This window comes from Aotus nancymaae, unplaced genomic scaffold (assembly GCF_030222135.1).
Source record: "Aotus nancymaae isolate 86718 unplaced genomic scaffold, 86718_ANA_hifiasm-v0.15.2.pri h1tg000059l, whole genome shotgun sequence".
NCBI lineage: Eukaryota > Metazoa > Chordata > Mammalia > Primates > Aotidae > Aotus > Aotus nancymaae.
Genome location: NW_026988473.1, coordinates 29,139,269 through 29,165,978, shown reverse-complemented (window position 1 = coordinate 29,165,978; position 26,710 = coordinate 29,139,269). Strand labels below are relative to the sequence as shown.

At 44.0% G+C, this 26,710-nt stretch overlaps 1 non-coding gene and 2 pseudogenes across 1 annotated transcript; all 3 read left to right on the top strand.

Annotated features, from left to right (window-relative positions):
* Positions 1-22,808, top strand: part of LOC105717393 (DEAD-box ATP-dependent RNA helicase CshA-like) — a 40,571-nt pseudogene extending 17,763 nt beyond the window's left edge.
* Positions 19,628-19,779, top strand: LOC135270361 (small nucleolar RNA U3; annotated as a pseudogene).
* On the top strand, positions 22,022-22,164 carry LOC135270347 (small nucleolar RNA SNORA81). Its single transcript, XR_010338502.1, has one exon. It is a non-coding gene; the product is annotated as a small nucleolar RNA SNORA81 (small nucleolar RNA).
* Positions 22,809-26,710: the final 3,902 nt, after the last annotated feature.

The following is a 26,710-nucleotide window of genomic DNA, read 5'->3' as shown; positions in this document are numbered from 1 at the left end:
CACACAGGAGAAAATGCCTCCCTCTAACTTTGTGGAAGATTGTGTCTGCTTTGTGTGGGAATCAGAAACTGCAGCAACATCTTGCAACTGAGAGGGAGAGATTGCCTTCATGCTTCGGAAAGCAGCGGCAGAAAGAAAGAAAACATTTAAATTCAAATAATATTGTAGAGCTGCTGAATTAGCCAGTTCTGAAACCACTCTGCCTCCAGACTTCTATGTGAGATAACAGATAACCTTATTGTTTAAGTCCCTTCTATATGGACATTTGTTTTCTGTGCCCAAGAGCATTCTAATTGATCAGTTGATTTAATTTTCACTGTAAGAGCTCACATCAATGGAAGTCATTTATCTAGTCAAAGGTATACTTATTGTATAAGTTCACTTAATATTCTGTATTATTTATAAATAGTCGAATGAAATGCTAAATATTTCTATTTACCTATGCCCATATCCATCCCTTCATCCATCCATTCCTCTGTCTGTCTGTCTACCTATCTATCTATCAATTGATCGATTGACTGGTTGATTTTTCTGTGGTCAAAAAAGTTTAGGAAATTGCTTCCTACTATTACATAACCCCTTCTGGAGAGCCTCTGAGAAGCTCCTACAGTAAAACAAACAAACAGACAAAACCCAAAACAAAACATAAAAACTTTAACTCAGCACTTTCCTGAGACTTTGTTTAATCCCTTTTTTGGGCACACATTTTTAACAGCAACCCATTTTTGGAAATGTGCATATGACTGGGTAACTACCTCCTATGATTCCCACACACACATTTTTAGAGAGCAATTGTTCCCTCTGAAAGCAGTACTTGTTATTCTGAAGCACTGAAGCGAAGCCACCAGCACACAGAAGCCACTTGGATGTTGCTTAGCAGATGTTTACAGATAGCTTGATGTTAAGTTCTACACAAAAGATATATTTCTGGACTATTGCCTTATTGTTTATGATTCACAACTAAATTCCAGGACTCTCAAGTCTGGCCATCATCCTGCCTGAGCTAACCATATTTGACACAAACAGTTTCCATTCATAGTGGCCACATGCCCTGTATACACCATCCACGGCCCAAGAGGTAATTCGGAGCTTGTGTTTTAACATAAACTTCAAGTCACATGCATACTAACACTACTTCATGAGCAAGAAATTACCACGTCTGGTTCATTGACATTTACTTCTGGGAACCATTTCAATCAGATTAATTCATTTATCTAAATAATCTTCCACTCACTTCACAGCATCAAAACTCACCATACATTTTCTGTTGATGCTTCCAACTTTCCTTTTTGTAGAATGAGATGCAAGATTAATTTTTACCTGGAGTTCACAGATTGAGCCCTTATTAGTGTGTGAGGGAATCCAAATAATAACAAAAGAGCTCAAGAAAAGGGAAAAAGAGTAGGTCAGACGGAGATGCAAATGTCAATCTACTACTGATAGGCTGCTGGATAAAGTGGCTTACATGCGCAGCAGCAACCGTAGGCCTTGTGTTAGACAGGAGAGGTGGCTTACGCAGCAGTAGTAAACAATGCAGGAGTCTTCTTGGCTAATAACAAAGGTTTATTTCTCTTTCATATTACGGATCCACTGTAAGCCAGCTGAGGATCTACTCCATGGCACCTTAACTCGAGTCACAGCAGTTGGAGCAGACTCTATCTGGAACATGGTCAATTACCATGGAGGAGAGGGAAACATAAGTATGGTGAGCCCCACATCGACTCTCAGAGCTTCCACCTAGAAGTGACCGCATCACTTCTGCTCAGTTGTCTCTGGCCACGTGGAAGCTCTCCTACCACAGGCCCCCAACATTGAACCCCAGAGCTAATCAGATGTGTTCCCCTAGAACAGGTATCACTAGAAAAGCTACAGCCTCCATCCCAAGCACAAGGACAAAGCCTATACTCCCACGTTTACCCTGCAGCCAAGAGCAGAGCCAAGCACATGCTCTCTACAAAAAAGCAGACCCCAAAGGGAATGGATGATGGAACTAAATCTCCCCACTTAGGTGAGAGGACAGAGAGTCATCAGGCAAAAGCAGTCAAGCCACAGTAAGATTTTTGCAAAACAGGTTATTCCACTTACTCATTGCCTTCTTTTTAAAATTCGCCACTTCACTCTTGACCCTCTTTATTCTTCAACAAGTTCTACGCCTTCATCATCTACATCTCCATTATCCTAGCCTTCTTTGTTCTCCTCCTCTAAAAAACCTGATCCCAACTCCACGGCTGGATGCCTGACCACATGTGCCAGCAGTCTCGTATCTGAGCTCCAAATGGTAAATCTTTATATTTAGACCAGTCTGAGAAAGGGTTCCTCTGTGATCGCCACCATAGGCTTCCAGTGGGAAACCCTGAGGACGTGGGTGAACAAAGAGATAATGTGCAGCATTCAGAATCAGCAGTTGCTGGTTCAATCTGAGTTTCTCCCCATCAGCACTTTTGCTGATGCCGGTCCCCTCTCGTGGCATGCCCTTTCCTTTTCTTTTCCTTATCCAAATCCCAACTATTCTTCAAATGTCGAGCTCAGGTCCCACCTCCTCTGGGGCACATTCACACCTCTGCAGCCACCGCATAGCCACACCCAACCTACATCCTTGTGCTAACACTTGGAGCTCACATTGTTGTCTGACTTCATGTGTGATGATCTGACTCTACAAGTCACCTTGGAGGATGGGGACAATGCTTTATTTGCTTTCTGACTCCCTGGCAGCACCCAGGCCAGCATTAGGCACACAGCAGCCTCTTGACTGTTTCTGTTTCTGATGCATAGGCTATGTAAGGTGGTTAGTGAGGTCTGCTCCCATCACAGTGAATGGGGAAGAGACTGAGAATCCACCTTTGTCACATAGACATTCGATCATGCTGGTAACACAGGTCTGTGAAGGTCCCGTATTGTGGTGCTGCTGAGAGAGACCCCAAGTTCTAGAAAACATATCACAGATGCTAAGGGGGTATTTCTCAGGTAAAATTGGTGAGAAAGTAAAGAAAAGAAAACACAATTATATTATAATCATTGTATTATTCAGTTCTTCCAGACTTCGGGGTTGCTTGCTTATTTGTATTAACTGTATGCTTTTTACCGGGTAAAGAGGTGGATTTTTGCCCTGTTTATTAGCTAGTAGTTGTACTCAATTATGGCTTGACGTCAGTGACCTTTAGTGACATCCTGATGGTAAACTATCTCTCTTGCCTAAGTTATTGGATGTACCAATAGTAATAATAATAGTAATAGCTAGACTTATGATGAGCCAGTTACTGTTCTACGGACTTTATTTATATTGATCAAATACCTTTTCATAAGAACTCTCTTGAAGTAGGTGCTATGAATGTCGATGTCTTAGAGTCACAGAGAAGCTGAGTTACTTGGCAAAGATTATGGAGCCTGGAGGTGAATCAGAGTCTGAACCCTGTGCTCTGCCTCCAGAGGCCAGGCCCTAAACCTCTACCAGGGATGTCCAATCTTTTGGCTTATCATCTTTTGTCCAGTCATTGGAAGAATAATTGTCTTGGGCCACACATAAAATACACTAACACTAGTGATAGCTGATGAGCCAAAAAAAAAAAAAAAAAAAATCGCACAGCAAAAAAATCTCATAATGTTTTAAGAAGGTTTATGAATTTGTATAGGGCCTCATTCAAAGCCATCCGGGGCCACAGGTTGGACAGGTTTTCTCCACACTAAAGAGCAGGTGAAGCAAGAATGGGAGCATGTGAGTCTTCTAAAACCAGTCACGTGGGGCATGACTTTTGCAGCCACACAGACCTGGGCTCAAATTCTTGCTTTACTGTCTTATTTTAGACAAGTCACTTCACCTTTCTACGCCTTAGTTCTTTCATCTATAAATGGGGTTAAGGAAGATTAATACTATATAATGTGTCTGGCACACAGTAGATTCTGAATAAGTGTTAAGCGTGGAATTGTTCACCCATTGCCTGGTCTTTTAAGATAGGAATCATTAGATCATTGAGATTGCACACCATCTGTTCACTCTTTTCACTCAGTTCCGTGACTAGCAAACACAGGACAAAGCAAGAAACGTGTCAGACAGAGGAGATTTTTAGGTTGGTCAAGCACTGAGTAGACAATCAGGCACCTCTGTTCAACCTCTGTACTCATCAGCCCTCGAGTCCCCTAGTAGACACCAGATTCCACTGGTTTCAGCTTGGAGGAAAGGCCTGTGGCTGAGAAGAAATCCAGTTCCTTGGCATTTATTGTTGTCCCTCCTTAAGTGCCTTCCTTCCCTTTCCCGTCTCTGGTAGACAGATATCCCCCTTAAGTAGATATTTCAAATTTTTCAGTAGGTCCCGAGTCCAACCACTGAGCTACAAACAGCAGAACAAACCTGTGTTTCTTCGTAAGTCCATCAAAAAAAAAAAAAAAAAAAAAAAAATGACAGAGGCCTGGCCTAGCTGCACAGAGGGGTGAGCTGGTTAATTTAGCTTTCACTTCCAAAACTATTTAAGGCAATTTAATAGCTTCATGCAAATAGCCATGTCTGGATATCAAATCATCCCATCCTTGATATGAACCATGGTTTAGTCTGTTATCTCTTTAGCAGGAGAGCTGGGTGGTCAAGTGTGGGCTTGAGGGAGTCTGCCTGGGTTCAAACCCCATACTTGCTGCATGACCTTGGGCAGGTCATTTACCCTCTGTAGTTAAGCTAAATAATGGCCAGAGGTATCAGGTCCTAATCCGTGCAACTGGGATTACTTTATATAGTTAAGTCTCTGAAGACATTATTAAATTAAGGAGTTTAGATGAAGGGGTTATTCTGGTTTATCTGGGTGGGCCCTGGATGCCATCCCAAGTCCCTAAAAAAAGGAGAGGCAGGGTATTGAGCGAATGTGTTCTCTTTCCCGGTCCACGAGGGGGTGTAGTTTTAAGAGCAAGAATTTCCCAGCGCCATGCCTCCCTCTCATCTCTCTCCGTCCGGGAGATTTAACAGTTTATGTTTGAATTTCCTGGGCGCGGGAAGAAACTAAGAGTCAATCACTCCACCGGAAGTTTAAAGGAACTCCTTTCATTGGCCAGAGGAACTTGGGAAGGTGGGAATTTCTTCCAGGATAAATTCCCCTGCTCCTTCACCCATGCTGGAATTCCAGCTTTCTGGAATCCCCTTCCATACTCTTCGTGGAAGTCTTTCTCTTCTCCTTTTCTTCTCTTTTCTCTACATAAATAAAATCACCTTTCTGCAGCACTTCTTGGATCCGATATTTACTTTACGAGCTTACCACGCACCTGCAGTGGTCCCTTCTCTTATTCTTAAGAGGGCAGAGACCAAGAACCTACAACATTCTCTCGGAGGAGCTGTGCCTCACCAGCACCCAAAAAACAAACCAGGTTACAGTACAGGGCTCACCGGATCGGAAGGTGTTTAGTGATGATGGAAGTAGAGAGAAATTTGAGGATGCTGCACTGTTAGCTTTGGAGATGGAGGAAGGGGCCGCAGGCCAAAGAATGTAGCTCCAGAAGCTGGTAGAAGCACAGATTTGCCCGTCAACACTGCAGGGTACAACCCTGCCAACACCTTGATTTCAGTCCAGTGACACTGATGCTGGGCTTTGGGCCTCCAGAACTGTGAGAGAACAAATTTGAATTGTTTTAAGCCACCAAATGCATAGGAATTTGTCACAGTAGCCCTTAGAAACTAGTACACCCTCGGCCGGGCGCGGTGGCTCACGCCTGTAATCCCAGCACTTTGGGAGGCCGAGGCGGGTGGATCACGAGGTCAAGAGATCGAGACCATCCTGGTCAACATGGTGAAACCCCGTCTCTACTAAAAATTCAAAAAATTAGCTGGGCACGGTGGTGCGTGCCTGTAATCCCAGCTACTCAGGAGGCTGAGGCAGGAGAATTGCCTGAACCCAGGAGGCGGAGGTTGCGGTGAGCCGAGATCGCGCCATTGCACTCCAGCCTGGGTAACAAGAGCGAAACTCCGTTTCAAAAAAAAAAAAAAAGAAAAAAAGAAACTAGTACACCCTCTCCAGGTCATGGTATCCATGACTCCAGATGGGATGGGGGCAGGGAGCGCCAGTGACTGAGGTGGTGAAAAATGAGATGGGGAGACTCTAACCGCGAAAACCACAACTGAGCAATTTCCTAGGGACACAGGGCAGGTGTCCACAGATGCATTCCTCGTGTGCAAGAGCCTGGGGTAACTCTCTACGCAAATCCCAGTCATATTTGTGACTTTGCAGTCAAAATCTCATCCTAGAGCAGGTTATTTAGCCCTTCAAAGGCTCAGTTGCCTGAGCTGCAAAATGTGTTAGATGAGACAACAGGCACATAGTAAACACAAGGCTGGTTTCCTTACGGTCCTCTCAAAGAGTGAAGAAGCAGGAGGGGCTTCTCTCATCTTGCTCTCCACTCCCTTCCATTTGAACACTGATGAGGTAAGAAAGTAATGCAAAGTTGACCCCCATAGCTTCACTCCACACTGCCACCACGGCCCCTAATGTCAACCTGCAGACCAGGATGGGTCCTGGATGGAATTCCCATCAGCCATTCAACATCCATTAAGTACATATTTATTGAGCACCTACTAAGTGCCAGGCACTGGTCAAAGCACAGCCCGCATGAAATTTTTTAAAGTAGAACAATGTAGTGCAGGGCCGCTGCCAGCTCTGAAACTGTTTTGCACAGATTAGAGAAGGTTGCCCTTTCTGGGCAAACACAGCCCTGTCGGTACACAGCTTGGCAAACAGGGAGAGCTTTTGTGTAAAGAAAAGCAAGCCTCTTCATCCGAGTGGACAGAGCCTGTGTGGGGTGGGGGGGGGCATGGCTTGGCAAGCACAGTGAGAACTGGATTCGAGCCTTGCGTGCCCCTCATCCAGGTGTGCCAGCTGTGCACAAGCGCCCAGCGAGACAGTATCCCTGAAGTTATGCATTTTTCTTAAAGATAAATGGGTTCTGTTTCAGGGCTTCTCTTTTATTCTATACTTTCAGACTGTGAAAGTGTCTTTTCTTTCACAAAATGAGGGTGAGAGTAGATGGTAGTTGTTTGTTTTACCTCTTTTGTTAAATGTCCTGACTTAGCAAAATAAAGAGTCGACAACTTTCTTCCAATTCTCTATTTCGGACATTTTACTGGCCCATAAAATTCAAAATTTGGGGAATGAATTACTGACTGATGGGAGGTATGACATGGTAAGAAGCCCTCTGTTCAAGCAAAGGAAAAGTCACCCAAACAACATACACCTAGGCAGGTACCATATTCCATCGGTGTTGCTGAGCTGCTATGATCTGCACGACATAATCTTGCAGAACCTGCTGGGTTGCTATGGTTATTTCACCATACCTTTGTGACCCATGAGGTTCATACCACATTGATATTCAGAAAGATTTCTGTGTGTCTCAGAAATGAGCATGCTAGCAATAAATATCGTTGCTTGAATGCAGCTGCATACACACATGAAGATATTTACGCACATAGAAGAATCATTATTTCTTGCATGCTTTGGTGACTCATCTGAAGTTCACATAGCTGTGGAATGGGCAGACCTTGGCTCCAGAAACAAATCTAGATTTTCTCTCTTACGTAGGATCCTTTCAGTTGCCAGAGAACTGGTCTTGGTAACAAAAGGTGAGGATGGGATGGGGGAAATGCGTTGCCTCATGTGATTGAAACATGAGGTGTTTATTTCAGGTACAGCTTGACCCAGGGGTTCAGGGACAGACACTATCTGGACTGAGGTTTCTCCTACCCCTATGCACTCTGCCTTCCCTTGTACTTACTGACCACAGGCTCTTCCCTGGTGAGGGCCCCACCATGTGCTCAGTTGGCTGCCAAATTTCAAACCTTGGATGGAGAGATTAACCTTCCCAACACTTCAAAAAGTTCTGTGTCTCATTGGCTCAAATTAGATAATATACCTATCATGTGAGGGGGACTGTTAGTTCTCCGGAATAAAGTCAGGGTGCATGGCCAGGGTCAGGGAATGCTGCCAGCCAAGCTGAATTTCACTTCAAAAAGGAGTGGGTATAAGAAATTAGTCCCCAAAGCCGGGCATGGTGTTGCGCGCCTGTAATCGCAGCACTTTGGGAGGTCGAGGCGGGTGGATCACAAGGTCGAGATATCGAGACCATCCTGGCCAATACGGTAAAACCTTGTCTCTATTAAAACTTCAAAAATTAGCTGGGCATAGTGGCGCGCACCTGTAGTCCTAGCTACTCAGGAGGCTGAGGCAGGAGAATTGCTTGAACCCGGGAGGCAGAGGTTGCAGTGAGCCGAGATTGCGCCACTGCACTCCAGCGTGGTGACAGAGTGAGACTCTATCTCAAAAAAAAAAGAAAAAAGAAAATAAATTAGTCCCCAAATAGACATCTCCATGTGGCTCTGCCTCCTTCTGCATCCATCCCACCTCCTCCCTGATCTGTTCTCCACTCGGCTCCACCTGCTCTGTGCTCCGAGATGCTGAACCCCAAGGACTTTAACACCAGGCCCCTTGCCAGCTGTCCCCTGACTGGGTCAGACAACGGGAGGCACAAGCAGGAGATCTGAAGGAAGGAGGAGGAAGAGCTTGGGGTATTTCTTCCCTGCATCATCTTTGCCTTAGTACCTCTCCGGAACTCACTCCCTCTGGGTGTTGGTCACACCATGTCTATCAGCCTTTGAGGGAGTAATAGCTTCCTGCTGCTGCTAGTCTCTAGACATCTCAGCATCCTGCGTTTGTTCCTTTGACCTTGACCAGCTATCTGTACGTTGTCCCTTATGTCTTTTCACTTAAACCAGGAGTTAGTAAACTTTAGCCCACAAGCCAAATACCGTCCTCCCAGTCGCCTTTTGCAAAGAAAGTTTTACTGAAACACAGCCATGTACATTGTTTAGGTATGTCTAAACATACCTGTGACTGAAACTACATGTGACCTGCAAAGCCAAAAATATTTACTATCTGGCCCTTTATGGAAAAATTTGCCAACCCCTGAGTAAACCACCTGATGGATCTGGTTTCCTGCTGGGACCCTGTCTATTACATCTTCTTATAAAATGCAAGGAGAGAACACGGCTTCTGCTGTAGGATTTGTATGTAAAGGTTGGGAGATACTAAAATCATGGGCCTAGCTATCCTGAGACTCAAGGGAAAAACCACACAGAGGAAAGACAAGTTTTCTTTTTTTAAAATACTGTGAGCACTGCTCTCTCCTATCCTTGGAGTTGAGGGATCTCAGGGCAGAGAATGCACCCCAGTGCTCCTGTTCCTGTCCCATGCTGATTTAGACAGCACCCCTGAGTGCTCTGACTTCATCAGGGCATGCCAGTGAACAGGAAAATCAATATGTAAAGAAACAAACCAAAACGCTGGATGAACATGGCTAGGTTTAGAAAATAAAAATGTTCTAAATAGATAAACAGTAAGCAAAGTGCTTTGATTTGTACTGTTTTCCAGTCCATAAAACCCTAATATCCGCCAACGTTTCATTAAGAGCTTCCATGCCACTCGGCATGCCTACTGTGGCTTGAATAGATCGCTGCAAAAATGTTATCCGAGCTGCAGACCCAATCTTTTGCAATGTTTTACATGGGTGCTAAATGGGGGAGAAGTCTGATCAATCACAAACAGAACGCCAGTTTAGGGGAGAAGTAAATGTTGGCGTTAAATGAACAATATCTATCATTCTGCAATGTGGTTCCTCCAGTCAATCAAAAAAAAAAAAAAAAAAGGTAGGCAAAGAGCATTTATTGGAGTGAAGAAAAAAAAATGAGTGATGAACACATGCAACCGGATCCTTCAGCTTTCAGAAAGAGAGGGTTTGTGTTTTGAATAATACATAGTGAAATCAATGTTCAAATTATGTTGGAAAATGGTTCATTTGGATTCTTAGCCCCTTCCAATCTCTAACCCGAATAATACTCCAGTTTATGAAATCCTTTCCTAATATATCAAAGGCTCTTCACCTATTGTTGCATTCATTCCCTCAGTGGCCCCTCCTGGAAGCTTGCTGAGCAACCAGCCAGACTGGAATGCGGGACTCTTTTCTTTAATGTCCTCCATTCCTGTGGCTGCAAAGAGGAAGAAAGAGCCCTGGTTGGAAAATCAGCACCTGGAAGTGGATTGTGAGCTTTGAAGCTGAGAGGCCTTGAGCAAATGATTAAATCACTCTCTGAACCTCAATTTCTTTATCCGTAAAATGGGCCCAACACCTCTCACCTGTCCCTACCCCAGGTTCTGATAAAGTCATTCGTCCCACCCCAGGTTCTGGTAAAGTCATTCATTCCATTTGGTGAATATAGCATAGTTTATGTATCAGGAGGGTGCTGGGTGGACCAGGAAGAATTCTGGGAGGAAGGGGTCTCTAAATGCATTCTGAAGAATAAGTTGGTGGGGAGGAGTACAAAGGAAGATATTATCACCACAGGGAAGAAGAAAGAGAATGTGACCCTTCAGAGGAGGTACTGAAAGCATTTTTGCACGGCTAAGTCACAAGATTCAAGGTAGGGTGAGATTCAGGGCAAAAGCCCTGAAAACAAACGAGAGCTAAGTAGGACCCAGATATCAAGGGCCTCCTGGTTCTGTTAAATAATTTGGACTTCCCCGCGAGGACAGTGGGAAGCCCACTGAAGGGTTCCTGTTGGGGACGATGGTCTGCCTCCGTATGTTTTAGGCTACCCCTACCAGTCCACCCCAATAACTTCCAGGTGGAGAAGGAGTTACAGAGGGCCAAATGGAGGCTTGGCATCCAGTGAGAGATGTCAGTGGCTCAGTAGGAGAGAGGAGGCAGGGGTAAGAGGCAGCATTAACAGGACTCCATCCACTGGGGAGAAAAGGGAGAGAAGACATCACCAAGGAAACCAGCGTTCTGGCTTGGACGAAAGGGCAGATGCTAATTCTATTCACTGAGAGGGTGCATGCTTGAAGGTGGTGCCTGGTGCAAGGCAAGGTACACAGTAGGTGCTCAGTAAGTGTTTATTGACTCAAAGCAGAATCTTTAATCTCCTAGCTTCATTCTCCTCCTACCTCTGTTAACATCTCAGCCCCACAACCCCGCCCCAGCTCCACCCCCACCTCATCCTGCACATCACTGCCTGGTAAATCTTCTTAAAACACCAATTTGTCTGTCAGATTTAAATGGCTCATTTAAATGGCTCAGGATTTCCCCAGACACAAGTCAAAGCCCCTATGCTCAGCAGCCCCCACACCCAGCCAGCCTTGCTTCAGCTCTGCTTCTGTCATTGGCCACATGACCTACGCCCCTCAGGGCCTCTGCTGGGGCAGTGCTCACGGGAGCACCCGCCTTTCCTTCATTCTGCCACTGCAAATTTGAATCAGAAAATCACAGTGGGGACCGGAAAAAAAAATGCAATTCCCTCCTGACTCCTGTTGCTTCTGCTAATTCAAGGCAGGCTTAATTTTTTGACATCAGGCAACTCATCAGGTCTGTGGCTGAGGAAGTTGCAAGAGAGAAGAAATAAGAGGTAAATGTATCTAGATTCAAGAGAAATTGGCAAACAAGCTATGTCTTAATACATTCTTCTAGCATATCCCAGATTCTTGGAGTCCTTTTGATTTTGAAACGTTTTTAAAGCATGAGTGGATTATGATTGTCAGAAAAAAAGCAGTTTCTTCCAGGCCTTAAGCTATAAAAACTGCTATTCCTGTTCTCTTTGCAAATGAGCCCACTTTAGTATGCCCTGCTGGGAAATGAAGGCAATTGCTTTATTCCTGGGAATTACCAAAGATTTACTTGAAAGTGCTACCTCACTCGCAGTGGGTAATAAGTCTAAATGAAAAGGAAAACAATTAGCCCAAATATGCCAACCTCAACAGTGTTAATTGGTTGGTTGATTTTGAAAGCTCAATTTTATTTCTAGAATGAAAAATTGCAAAAACAAACAACGAAACCCCCAGTCGTTAAAGTCTGTGCATGAGAAGTCCCTAGGGAGAGCACAGACGGGGCTCCTTTCAGGGCCACCCACATTTGTGCTCGAGCTCACCTAGGACCCTGGGAAAGGTGCCCACTTGGACAAATTGCGTCCCCCAAATTGCAATCCATCAGGCCAAGAAAGCTACAGAGCCACCAAAAATAACAAACAGATCCATGTTCTCTTGTCTGTCCTGCATGCTTCCCATTGGAAATGACAGGCCTCCAGCTCCAAGAAGCCGGCTTCACTGTCCATCCAACCACCAGGCAGCATTTCTCAAGGTATGGTCTAAGAACCACATGCACCTTCATTAGAATCACCTGGACTCCTTATTAAATACGCAGGTGCATGCTACCCAACCCACACTTACCAAGTCCAAATCTCTGGAGGTAGTTCTTTCTTTTCTTTATTTTGAGACGGAGCTTCTCTCTTGTTGCCAGGCTGGAGTGCAATGGTGTGATCTCTGCTGACCGTAATCTCTGCCTCCCAGGTTCAAGCAATTCTCCTGCCTCAGACTCCTGAGTAGCTAGGATTACAGGCATGCGCCACCACACCCGGCTAATTTTGTATTTTTAGTAGAGACGGGGTTTCTCCATGTTGGTCAGGCTGGTCTCAGACTCCCGACCTCAAATGATCTGCCCGCCTCCGCCTCCCAAAGTGCTGGGATTACAAGCGTGAGCCACCGCGCCTACCCAGCTGGAGGTAGTTCTATTCTTCAGCATCATCAGGGTACCCACACTAGCAACACCTCTTTTTCCTCTCAGTCCGTGGGCTTTTTCCTTCAATTGTTCTCAACGTATCCAGCTTAAGGTCCCCAGTCCATTGTTTCAATAACAACCCTTGCTAATATTCTAAACTTCCTTGCAATTCTACTGTGTTCCTCCAGTAAACACGCTCCCCATCCTCCTTAATAACTTGGTCAAATCTTTTCAAACTACAATTTCCTAATTGCCGATCCCCCAACCTTCTTCCACTTGGCCTCACTTCTACTGCTCTGAGATTTCGAGGCTACCAAATGAGATGCCTTTCCTCTTCCAGACACCAACACTTGTACCCCTGTCTACATGGGCCCCTTCCTTCACCTTAACTCAGGATCCCACCCCAACTCCTTCTTGACTATCAACATGTCTCCTGTCTTCTGGGTGTTCAGTCACCTCCTCTCTATCAATCCTTCCCTTTGGCTCTTTTTTTTGCTTTGTAGAGTATCATTAGTGACAATTAGTATAAGTACTCTCTCCAATATCCCAGGAAAAGACTCATTACATCAATGAAGACATACTATATACCTGGCTACCACAATTGAATGTTAACCTGATTGTTATCTATACATCATTTTTTAATGTGTTTCAGTATAGTTTTTAAAACTTATTATAAAAATTATAAAAATTTTCAAATACATTCAAAAATAGAGAAAGTATAATGAACTCCTGCTTACCCATCAGAAAGCCTCAACAATTACAGAATTTTATCAATGTATATATTTATTTTATTTTGTAGACAGAGTCTTGCTCTGTTGCACAGGCTGGGGTACAGTGACACTATCTTGGCTCACTGCAACCTCTGCCTCCTGGGCTCAAAGATTCTCCTGCCTCAGCCTTCCAAAAATCTAGGATTGCAGGCGTGCACCACCATGCCTGGCTAATTTTTGTATTTTTACTAGAGACAGGATTTCACCACTTTGGCCAAGCTGGTCTTGAACTCCTGACCTCAGGTGATCCACCTGCCTCCGCTTCCAAAAGTGCTGGGATTACAGGCGTAAGCCTCCTTGCCTAGTCATATTTTAAAGAAAATTCTGTATATTGGACCATCATATCATGCATCTCTAATTGATAAGGGCCAATTTTATAAAACATAACCTCCAGGCCATTATCAGAGCTAAATAACTGTGATTCCTTAATACCACCTAATTGTCAGTCCATATTTTATTTTCCCAATTGTCTCCACAGGATGTCTACTTATAGTTAGGTTGTTCAAATCAAGAGCCAGACAAGATTCTCATACTGTAGCTCATTGTTTTGCCTCTTAAGTTGTTTTTGTCCTCTAATAGTCTCCCTGCCTTTATATTTTTAAGATGCCATCGATTTCTTGGGCCATTTGTTACATAGAGTGTCTCACACTCTTGATTTGGCTGATCACATCCTTAAAGTGCTGATAACTTGTGTCTCTATCCCCCATATTTCTGGTTTTTTTTTTTTTTTTTTTGAGACGGAGTCTCGCTCTTGTTACCCAGGCTGGAGTGCAATGGCGCGATCTCGGCTCACCGCAACCTCCGCCTCCTGGGTTCAGGCAATTCTCCTGCCTCAGCCTCCTGAGTAGCTGGGATTACAGGCACGCGCCACTGTGCCCAGCTAATTTTTTTGTATTAGTAGAGACGGGGTTTCACAATGTTGACCAGGATGGTCTCGATCTCTTGACCTCGTGATCCACCCGCCTCGGCCTCCCAAAGTGCTGGGATTACAGGCTTGAGCCACTGTCTGGTTTTTTTTTTAATCAAGAATACTTTTAAACATACTTATGTGATAGAGAGCACTTTCAGAAAAACTCTCCATCATCCTCACATCCTCTTCCAGCTACCAACTTTCCTCCTCCCCATCCATGGCTAAATAAGTCTCCAGAAAGCTGCTACGTTTGCTTTCTTAATTTCTTCAGCTTTCACCCTCTCTTCAACCCAGTCAAATCTGGCTTCTGCTCCTGTCACACCCAGGAACTGTGATGATCTCCATACCTTCAAGTCAAACAGATATTTCTTTTATCAATTCCCATCTTATTCCAATTATAGAATTCAGTAGCTTAAGGCAGGAATTTATTTTTACCTCTTGTAGCTCCATGGATTGACTGGAATCAGCTGAGCAGTTCTCACTTGGGGCCTCTCATGGGGCTGGTGTCATCTGAAGGCCTCACATCCCAGATGGCTTCTTTCTTCACATGGCTGCCATCCAGGTTGGATCGCTGGAACAACTGGGGACTGGGATCTCTCCCTCTCTCTCTTTGCCCTTCTGTAGGGTACCTTCACATGGTTAGCTTGGGCTTCCTCACAGCATGGTGGTTTATGGGAAGATAGACTTCTTACATGGGGGCTGGCATGGCACTGAGCAAGTATTTCAGGAGACCAAGGTGGATGTTGCAAGGATTTCTGTGGCCTTGATAGTCACGTAGTGTGCCCTCTGCTTCAGTCTAGTGATTGAACAGGTCCAGCCCCCATTCAGTGTCACTACACAAAGGTGTGAATTTCAGGAGACAAAGTTCCCTGGGGCCATCTTTGGATGCTATCACACTTCTCCTTTGCCTTTCAACAATTATCAGCACCTCTGTGAATTATCTAATTTTTGAAATACACTGACCCCTTGCTCCCGTAACAAGCCACTTTTCTGTTCCCTTTCTACCTCTCTGACAAAAACCTCTCAGTGGTCTGCACAGGCCCCATTTTCCTCTGCCCAGTCCTCCAGGCCTGGTCCTAGGTTTCTTCTCTTCCAAGTCTCTTCTCTCCCAAAACCCTTTCACATGGAGGTCCATGATTTCAATTAATTCCTAAAATGGGCATAACTAAAGTATTACTCGCTCCAACCCAAACCTGTCCTCCGAGCACCATATCCCACCTTCTGGAAACCTCTTCTTGAATATTCCAAAGGTATATTAACATGTTCAACTAAACTCAGAATCGACCCCTTCCCCAAAGTGGGCCCCTTCTGGATTTCTTCATTTCACCTAATGGCATCCTCACTGCCTCCAGTTACACAAAAACTTGAGGGTCCTCTCTCTCTCTCTCTCTCTGATTGAGTCTATTTATTCTATCACCAAAATATTACTTCTAAAATGTTTCTTCCCACTCTTTCCCACCTCCACTGCTGTCACCCTCTATCCAGGCCACCCTCTGGGGCTATCCCTAGAAGAAGATGGGACCCATAGCAACTCAAGCCAGTGCAGAGTTTATCCAAAGTACTGGCCCTTAAAAGGGTGCCACTCTGTACTGGCACTGGCATCTTTTATTGGCTCCTGGAGATATTATTAAACATAGAAACTCAAAATTGAATTTTAATGATGGTTCATTAAAAAGATATTCATTTTGCAGCCTCTCACCTCAAGTGTGGGGCCCAAGGCAGATATTCCATATTCCCTTCCTGAAGGAAAGGCCTGCTAACAGGTCTCCCTTCATCCACTCTTACCCTTAGAACCTGCTCTCCACACAGCAGCAAGAGTAAAAATGTGAATTATGTCCTCTGCTTAAAACTCTTTCATGACTTTTTATTGATTTGGGGATAAAGGAAAAAAAATCCTTAACATAGCTTACAACATAAATAGGAAATTGTATTAGTCCGTTTTCACACTGCTGATAAAGACATACCCAAGACTGGGTAACATATAAGGAAAAAGAGATTTCAGGGACTCACAGTTCCACGTGGCTGGGGAGACCTCACAATCATGGCAGAAGGTGAAAGGCACGTCTTACATGGCAGCAGGCAAGAGAGAAAATGAGAGCCGAGTGAAAGGGGTTTCCTCTTATAAAACCATCAGATCTTGTGAAACTTATTCACAACCACGAGAACAGTATGGGAGAAACCACTCCCACGATTCAATTATCTGCCACTGGGTCCCTCCCACAACATGTGGGAATTATGGGAGCTACAATTCAAGATGAGATTTGGGTGGGGACACAGCCGAACCATATCAGAAACACAGTCTACCCTCTTCTTTATTGTTACAGCATTTTGATGCAAGTAACAGAAACTCAAACTCAATCTTGCTTAAATAATAAGGAATTCTAGTATGTCATAAAACAGAAGTCCTGAGGTAGGGTGGCAGATTGATTCAGCAACCCAACCATTATCAAGGAGAAAGAGTCTTTCCATATCGCTATTCTGTCATTCTTGGTGCTGGCTTCCTCCTGAGAAGGGAAGATAGCTGCAGCAGGCCCAGGCTTCACATCCAGATTTTACAACACTCAGGGGAACATATAGGGGCCATCTTTTCTTGTGACTTGTTCTTAGGAGTGAGGAAACTTTTCTTGGAAGTCCCCCTTAATTTCTCTTTTGCCAGAATTGGGGCCTACCCTTATAACTAAACCAATCACTGCGTGATATGGATTGGCTGTGTCCCCACCCAAATCTTACCTTGAATTGTAGTTCCCATAATTCCCATGTCTGGTGGTAGGGATGTGGTGGGAAGTAATTGAATCATGGGGGCAGGTATTTTCCATGCTGTTCTCATGATAGTGAATAAGTCTCATGAGATCTGATAGTTTTATAAAGGAGAGTTCCCTTACACAGGCTCTTCTCTTGCCTGCCGCCATGTAAGACATCCCTTGCTCTTCCACCATGATTGTGAGGCCTCCTCAGCCATGTGAAACTGTGAGTCCATCAAACCTTTTTTCCTTTATAAATTACCCAGTCTGAGATATGTCTTTATCAGCAGGTGAAAATGGACTAATACACTGGGAGAGGGATTACTACCTGGAAGTGGCAGTGAAGTTAGCATCTCCCGATGCAGAAAGATGTGTTGGAGGACATATGGATTCCTGAACAAAACAAGGGTTCTGTTGGAAGGAAGAAGGGTGTCGGCACTGCTGGGGAGGCATGTCCAGTGTCCCTTACCTTGTACCTCTCCAATGTGATCTCACCCCAGCTTCCCCGGACTCTCTCCACTGCAGCAGCAGGAGCCTTCACATCCCTGTCTGCACCTGCTTCCTTCTATTACAGTCCTTGCACATGCTCGTCCTGCCCCAGGAATGCCTTCCTCTAGGGAAATCCAACTCATCCATCTGTCTGGGAGGAAATACAATCTCTCTTTAACCCTCATAAATTTGTAGTTGGGACAGACTCCTGTTAGCAACAGATTAACAAGGGGAAAACAAGCAAGTTTATTAACACGTGCAGTGCACATCACACACAGGAGAAACTTCAATAAAAGGTATCGACCTAATGTAACTACAAGGCTCAAGATCCAGTTCAAGTGAGTTAAGTACAAAGTGTGAGGGTGGCCATCCCAGGACACATGGACACTGAAGAATAGTGACCGCTGTTCTCAGTGTAGGGAAAAGTGAAGATCATTTGTACAGACAAAACTGGAGGCACTGAACAGAATTACAACATTTTCCACCCAAAGGCTAACATACAGATATAAGATTGACTGGCTACACTCAATTACACTTTAAGGAGTTTGCTTAACATTCTGCAGAGAAGAGGTCACAGTCACAAGGGACTCTGTCTCTGAAGTCATTTAGTCTAGGTTTGAAAGAAGAACAGAAAGTCTGGCAAAATCTAACTCTCAACACAAAAGTCAGAAAGAAACAGACATGCATCAGAGAAGAAAAACAACCGTGTTACATGACTCCGCTTAACTTTTCCCTTTGGCATAATCAATTTTGCAGGCCGTGGAATTTTCTGTTCACAAAGGTCACTCCAAGCAGTGGCTTAGAACTCTGGCTTATACAACATCTTCAACAAAGAACAGTAAATTTTAGAGAAATGACAAGACAAAGGAAAGCAGCTGTAGGTTTCCAGAGGTGGGAAACTACGGGAAGGCAAATACATGGAAGTAAAGTAATGGAGTAGGGTTTGTTTGCAGATCACTCCTGTGCCATATCTGAGTGGATAACAGCTGTTCCCAGTAAAGAAGAATTTATATCCTGTCTTCAGGTGGAAAAGCGAGGGAGGATAGAAAGAGCTTTTCCTCTGTTTGCTGCTTCTTAATTGCCTTTTGCTCAAAAATATTTATGTCAAAGCGGCATATTTTGGGACTACATATTCTAGTTTCTTTCACTTCCAATCTCAGCTGAATGCCTTCCCTTAGGGAAATTCAACTCATCCTTCTGTCTGGGAGGAAAAGCTGCTAGAATAAAAGCAGGCAGAAGAACACGGAAGGACTAGACTTGCTGAGTCTCCTGGCCTTCATCTTTTTCCTGTGCTGGATGCTTCCTGCCCTTGAACACCGAACTCCAAGTCCTGCAGCTTCTGGACTCCTGGACCTACACCAGTGGTTTCCCAGGGGCTCTGGGGCCTTCAGCCACTGACTGAAGCCTACACTGTCAGCTTCCCTACTTTTGAGGCTGGGGGACTCAGATTGGCTTCCTTGCTCCTCAGCTTACAGAAGGTCTACTGTGGACTTTACCTTGTGATCGTGTGAGTCAATACTCCTTAATACACTCCCTTTCATATATACATCTATTCTAATAGTTCTGTTTCTCTAGAGAACCCTAATACATCATTCTTCACCCCTCCTGTGTTCACATTGTTTGCCCCATAAGTCCACTCTGTCACTGGCACATGGCTTGCTTCGGCCAACAGGATGTGAGCAAATGTGATACAGCAGATCTTTATTAAAGCACTTACATATTTCTGCTTAGGCCTTGCTCTCCTGAGTAATCATGAGCACATGCCTGGGCTAGCCTCCTGGAGTATAACTCACCTGGGACAGCCAAATTGTTCTTGTTATCCCAGCTGTGGCCATCCTAGCAGAGCCAATAGCCAACCAGTCCCAAGCTTGTGAGTGAGCAAGTCAAAATGAGGAAGACTGCCCAGCCAACAGCAGCTGACTGCAGAAGCATGAGAGAGCCCAGCCCAGCAGAGATCAGCCAAGCTGAGCCCAGGTCAGCTAAGACCCTGCACACTTGTAAACTACACAGTTTATTCTTGAATGCCGATGAAATCATTGAGATTGCTCATGACAAGGGATTAGCGTGTCAATAGATATCTGATAACAAATGCGGTTTAAACATCCAGCAGTGGAGGAATGGTGCAATACCTTGCAGCAATTAAGAAAGCTGATCTAAAGACTTTACTTCCAGGGATCATTCCTATCGTCCATTACTAAAGAAGTCTCTCTGAACATGTAGAGCACAGGACACCACAAGGAGGAGGCACAACATTCTCCCTGGAGCCTGAAGCCAGCTTTCAGAGGTTGAGGCAGGCAGATCATGAGGTCAGGAGATCGAGACCATCCTGGCCAACATGGTGAAACCCCATCTCTACTAAAATACAAAAAATTAGCCTGGTGTGGTAGTGCATGCCTGTAGTCCCAGCTACTCAGCAGGCTGAGGCAGGGGGAATCACTTGAACCCAGGAGGTGGAGATTGCAGTGAGCCAAGACCGGGCCACTGCACTCCAGCCTGGCGACAGAGCGAGACTCCATCTCAAAAAAAAAAAAAGAAACAAAAAAAGAATTCTGATGCAGATGAATACTGACTGGACTTGAAAAGTTCACAATAGACTGATAAATTGTAGGAGGAATGGGAAGCAGGCTGCAGAACAATGTATGTAATATGATACCTTTTTCATAAAACATATATTTATACATTTGCATATGAATGAGTTGGGTCTGATACGCAAAATGCTGAAAGAGGTTATTTCCAGATGGTAGGATCTGAGGTGATTTTCATTTGTTGTTTATCTGTGTTTTAGAGTTATTGTATAGAAACATGTATCACTTGTACAATTTTCAAAGGGGAGAAAAAAATCTTTTCCGTAGAGTACAGCATTTAAAAAACTTAAAATCCTTTGGCTTATCCATAACAACCCTGAGTGTGTTTCTAGTACTTTTTGTTGACGAAGCCATCATCAGCTCTTGCAGCACCCTGTGCAGCAGACTTGGTAACATCGGCTTGTCCAGGAATCACTAAGGATTGCAGGTAGCAGAACCCACCTGTCTGATCCCACTGGTAACTCTGAGCTCTGTGGATGGCAGTGGCTTCATCTTTTCAGCCCACACAGAGCCAGGGAAGCGTTAAAGCTCCTCTACCTCTAAGAAGGGTGACCCATGAAACTTCAGAAAGCAATGCAGAATCTTTATGTCAATTTTTAGGTGAGAGTCCCTGGCTTTCTTTTAATTTCCAAAGGGCTCTATCAATCTAGGACAGTGCTTTATCAGTTACTCTCTCTTTCTTGCGTTTTTAGGCTCCCTCCCTTTCAACTGGTATCCCCTTCTCCATCTACACATAACCTGGGTGTACCAGGGCCATGGACAACTATGAAATATAATTACCAGGTATATTCATCTGCTCTGGCTGGCATACCAAAATACCACAAATGGAGTGGCTTAAACAGCAGAAATGTATTTTCTCACAGTTCTGGAGGCTGGAAGTTTGAGATCAGAGTGCCAGCGTGGTTGGCTTTTGCTAAGGGTTCTCTTCCTGGCTCGCAGATAGCCGCTTTCTCACTTTCTCACAATTTCCTCACATGCTCACATGACTTTTCCTTGGTGTGTGCATTTCAGGGACCTCTCCCTCTTATAAGGACACCAGTCCTATCAGACTACGGTCGGCCCCACATTTGACCTTTTTTTTTTCTTTTGAGACAGGGTTTTGCCCTGTCACTCAGGCTACATTGCAGTGGCATGCTCATGGCTCACTCCAGCCTCAACCTCCCAGGCTCAAGCAATCCTCCCACCTCAGCTTGGCGACTAGCTGGGACCACAGGTGTGCACCACCATGCCTGGTTAATTTTTTGTATTTTTTGTAGAAATAGGGTTTCTCCATGTTGCCCAGGCTGTTCTCCAACTCCTGGGCTCAAGTGATCCTCCTGCCTCAGCCTCCCAAAGTGCTGGGATTACAGGCATGAGCTGTCATGCCCACCCGTTTAACCTTAATTACTTCCTAAAGACTGTCTCCAAATACAGTTACATGGGGCAGAGGGGAGGTAGTGTTAAGACTTCAACATACGAAACTTGGGGCGACACAATCCAGTCCAAAACACCAGAAATAAAGATAACTTGCTTTAAGATATCAAAGTTGCTATCTTTGTTACACTGACAATAGTCTCCTAACTTACCATTTTTCTCTGGCTGCTTTTAAGATCTTGTCTTTATCACTGGTTTTAAGCAATTTGATTATTCGATGCCTTAGTGGGGATTTCTTCACGTTTCTTGAGCTTGGAGTTTTTTGAGCTTCTTGGATCTGTGGATTATCATTTTCATAAAGTTTGGAAATTTTTGGCATCCTTTTTTCAAATATACATATTTTTTGCTTCCCCTTCACAGACTCGAATTATATATATAATTCCAGGTGGCATATCTCACTTCCTGGGTTCAGTGGGATAGTTCTACCTCCCTGGAGACCCTACCAACCAACACATCTTCAGCCCCTCCCCGCTGCGGTGGGCACAGCAGCCCAAGGAAGACAGAAATGTAAGTGTGTCACAGAGATAACTAATGCTCTTTAATTTTTACAATTCATTCTTGTCTGAGTCTTTTATTTAGGCCAGTTTCTATTGCTATGCCTCCAAGTTCATTAATATTTTCTTCTGATTGTAAAGACTGGGGGACCTCTTTCTTAATGTCCAGTGACCTTTGTCTTAAGATTTGGTGCAATATATCAGCAGACCTAACGAAATGAACATCTAACAAAAGGAAGTTGAAAACTAAATGACTGTTACCTTTCTCTTTGAAATACTGTAGGAATGAAATTTAGATACACTTTCTGATTTCTACAAGACACTGACCATTATACAGGCTGTGATTTTTCTCAGGGCAAGATGCAAGGTGAGCTGGCTCACTGAGAAAACGCATACTAGGGACTTCACAGTTTCTGCTCTGCATGATGATATGGACTAGAAGGAAAGAGACGTTTGCATGAGGGATTTCTGATCAGGGTCAAGCTGTGTTCTGGTCACTGCTGATTTGTCAGCTCGCGGGATTGACGAGCAATGAGTAACTTTGGTTACAAACTATGCTGTACTTACTAATTGTGAGAACTATACTCACAGGAGTCAACAGTAGCAGTTGATGGCAAGACGGCACTCAGAAATGGCATTGACATAATTTAGAACATGAAATCATAAGTGAGACAGCACATGATTAGAATAAAGGGTGAATCGAATTGGCAGAGGGGGTGAACTTGGGAGGAAAGGTGTGGATATAAACTGTTGCTGAAGAAGGTAAGAAGATTGTTCATGACACTAAGACTTTCTACGATACTACAGTGGAGGAGATGCTCATGCATGTGGCTGACCTTATTTAATTCCTAAGTAAGAGAGTTTTGGGTGCAGTGCTGGCTGTTGCTGAATAAGTGATCACAGTGTGCATTGTGCTTCTCCCTTTGGCAATATTTGAATCTTGTCTTAATGCTCAAAATGGATGAGATACAGAGTTTGATAGCAAAGTGACATTAGTCATGAGCTCTTGTGAAGAAAGTCATTGGTTTTTTATCTTCTTTAGACTGTGAGAGTAGACATAAAAGATGGGTTCTGTAACATCTTTCCTTCTTAGAAATTTATTTCCTAGTCCTATGGAAATGGTTGCATTAGATGTTCTCTGTCATTTAATAATATACTTGTGGACTAAAAGATAAAAATGCTACATAAAATAAGCCAATTATGTTAAACAAGCATATCTGCCTTTACTGCATTTGTCATTAGCCTGAATAGAAAGGCCTTTAAAATTGATTTTTTAGAAAGCGTTTGAATGCATTATTGCTATTGTATTTATTCAATAAAGTATTTAATTAGTGAAAACATATTATGTTCTACAATATCAAACCTTCTGTTAATCTTATATGGTATATTTTTCATCCCAGATTTCACAGTTTTGATATCTAGGTTTTCAATTTGTGTCTTTTTTGTATCTTCCCTGGCTCTTCTGAACTTTTAAAACATTTAATACAATTACAGTAATTGTTTTAATTTTCTTCTCCGTTAATTCTAATATCTGTGTCAGTTCTGGGTCAGCTTTTACAGACTGATTATCCTCTTCATTGTGTCTTTCTGCCTTGTTGTGTCTTTGATTGGAGTATAAAAATTGTGAATTTCATTCACCTTGTCAGGTGCTGGATTTTTAAAATTTATTTCTATAAGTTTTCTTGAGCTTTTCAGTCTGCCTTTGTGCTTTGAGAGGCATTTTCTGGAGCAGTGCTCAGTCTAGGGTTACTTATTCCCCACCACTGAGGCAAGGCCTTACTAAGTACCCAGTGCCCCACGATTGATGAGTTTTTTCAGTCTGACCGGTGGGGACAGGTACCATGCCTGGCACCCACTGTTCCTTCTAATCCTTTCAGATGGCTCATTCCTCAGCCTCACATGCAGGCACTGTTCACCACTTGCTGTTGGCCAAGGGGATCCTCTGTGGAGCTTTGGGATTCTCTCTCTGTGCAGCCATCTTCTCTCTGGTACTCTCTTAAGAACCATGACTGACTTGGTCTCTCTGGACACTCACCGCTGTCTTTTCAACTTAAGGAGTCTGCCAGGATCCATCTTTCTCCCTTTCTGCACGGTGGCCTGGCAACTCTGCCAAGGTAATTCTGGGGTGATCCTAGGACTCAACTAGTTTGTTTCCAATGTCATTCATTGCCTAGTGTCCAGTGTCTTGAAAACTGTTGTTTCATATATTTTGTTTGTTTGTTTGTTGCAAATGGGAGGATAAATCCAGTCTCTCCTTCATTCCATTCTATTCAGGCTAATGACAAAAGCAGTAAAGGCAGATATGCTTGACCAGAAGCAGAAGTTGGCAGCTATTATTAATTTATCATTCATTCAAGATATTTGGGGACACCTATTATGAGCCAGGTACTGTACTAGGTTGAGTATACAGTGGTGAGCCAAAAGAATATGGTCCTGACCTCCCAGCAAATCTGTCTTATGGTGATCAGCTTCTGCCAGAAGGCAGTAAATATGCTAGGCCCTGGATTTATGATCATTCCTCTCAAGGAATTCAGAATTAGGAAGGAAGAAAAATTAATACAAAGCTAACTGTGAAAAGTGTATGAGATACAAAGGCTCTGGGCCTTTGTATTTAACAAAGAAGTAATTAATTCTGATTTAAGGTATAAGGGAAAACTTCATGGAGAAGGTGACCTTTGAGTTAGGACATGGAAAGTTCATGTAATTTTGAATGGTGGAGAAGCAGAAGGGAGGTAGAGATGCTCAAAGTGCTTTTAAACATGTGGCAGACACGGCTATCTGGCTTGTTCTCCCTGGCCCACAGAACCCTAATCATGTGCTTCAGAGGATGCTGTATATAGTACTTTCCAGCCCCTAGGAGTGAGTCTTGATTGGTTAAAATTGACCATGGAATTTCCATTCCCCTTGCCTGTCATTGGATCCAGTTTAGGCACATGACACAATTCTGGCCAATGAGATATGAGGAAAAGTCTACTGGGAAAGTTTATTTTCCAAATAGAAGGAGAAAACATTTCTTTCCCCCACTGTTTCCGAAGGAGAAACAAAAACAAAAAACCCTGATTCCTTGATGATGTCCTGAAAACACTGGAATTAACCAATCTGAAACTGATATAACTCATGACTTCTTGTTACATGGGATGCTAAAGTTTTCTTCTTGTTTCAGTAACTTCTTGTTGGATTCTTGTTGTCGATGGTGTTACTTTCAGTCAGATGCAGGAGACCAGCATACCCTAAGCTGATCAGTTAACCCATTTGCAACTAACTTTTCCTTTTCACTGATTCAACCTTCTGCTAAATGTTACTCCTCTTGTTCTGCTTCCTCTGCTTCATCAAGAAGGGAGGTTAACCTAAGGCATAAGACATGAGGATGCACTTAGTCACTCTCCCCAAGCATGCACATGGGGGAGATGTCAAACAACTCTGAAAATGAAAGTAAGCAATTACACAGGACAATACCTTGACTATTCTGTTCCATCACTCTTCCTGATCCTTTGGTTGGGAGGAATTGAACTCTCATGGTAGGGTGGAGGATGAAAATAAATATAAAGGAAAAGAGTGTAGGCAAGCCCAGGGGAAATTATGTAAATTCTTCCGGATTCACAGCAGTGCTAGAATACTCTGGTAATTCCCACAGAAGCCAAGACTACCTCTGGAACAATCTAACTGTTGGAAACCACCAGTGTCTGGCAGGAAGCCAGCTATAACAAGGACAAAAGATAAGCCGTTCCGGAGAGCCTGAACCGATCCCAGGGACCCAGGCCAGCCTGTGGCCAAAGTTGTGAATATGCAAAAACTGTCACCACTCTCCACTCACTTTCCCGTTCCCTTCCTAGTCCCCTTCTTTTTCTAGCCCCAATCGATCGTTTTCTCCCTGTTCCTCCTCCCACTCCTCCTTCTCCTCCCTTACTCAACAATTCAAATCCTGCTGGCCTGATGAGCACAGAAGGTACTAAGCCGCCTACCTAAGAACACTTGCAGCTCAGCAGGGAGCTCTTACACGCCCAAGGTAATGCTTCTCTGTTGCTAGAAATTCAGGCTTCTAGACTGGCTGTGGGAAGCATGTCTGGTCTCAGGCACAGTACTTCTTGTCCCATGCAAAGTCAGCTGGTGGGGAAGCGGGGAGGCTCCAAGGTCTGGATTCCCAGGTCTCACTGCCAGCCAGTGGGGATGTACAGGGTCACAAAGACATTACCTCAAACGTGGAGCTGTCTTCTGCTAGCTCATACAGGACCTTATCCTTCTCTCACATAACTATATCCTCCCATCTAGCTTATCCTACTTACCTTCAGTCTCTTCCTCCAGGAGGCCTTCCCTGATTGATTCTCAAGTCTGGATCGATTCAGTACCCCCAGAGCACTGAATGCCTTTCTCTCTGAGCACTTGTCATGCTGATTTGTGATCCATGGATACTCAGCCAGAATCCAGCACAGACTGACATTTAGCAGGTACTCATTTTATGAAACGAAGGAATGAACAAATGAACATCTGTTCATATACACTCTAGCTCTGCAGACACCATGACTATCTTGTTTGCATTGTGCCCTCGGCGCCCAGTCCAGTGCTTAGGCTGTAGTAGGAAGACAGTAACGATGTATTAATTGATTGAAGGAGGGCTTCACAAGAAAAGGACTTGCATCTATGCTGCTATGATGCCTTTATTACAAGGGCAAAAAGCACATCCCAGACCTTTTTGAAAACATCAGGGATGGAGGTGGGAGGCAGAGCAAGATGAAGGAAATTTTTGGGA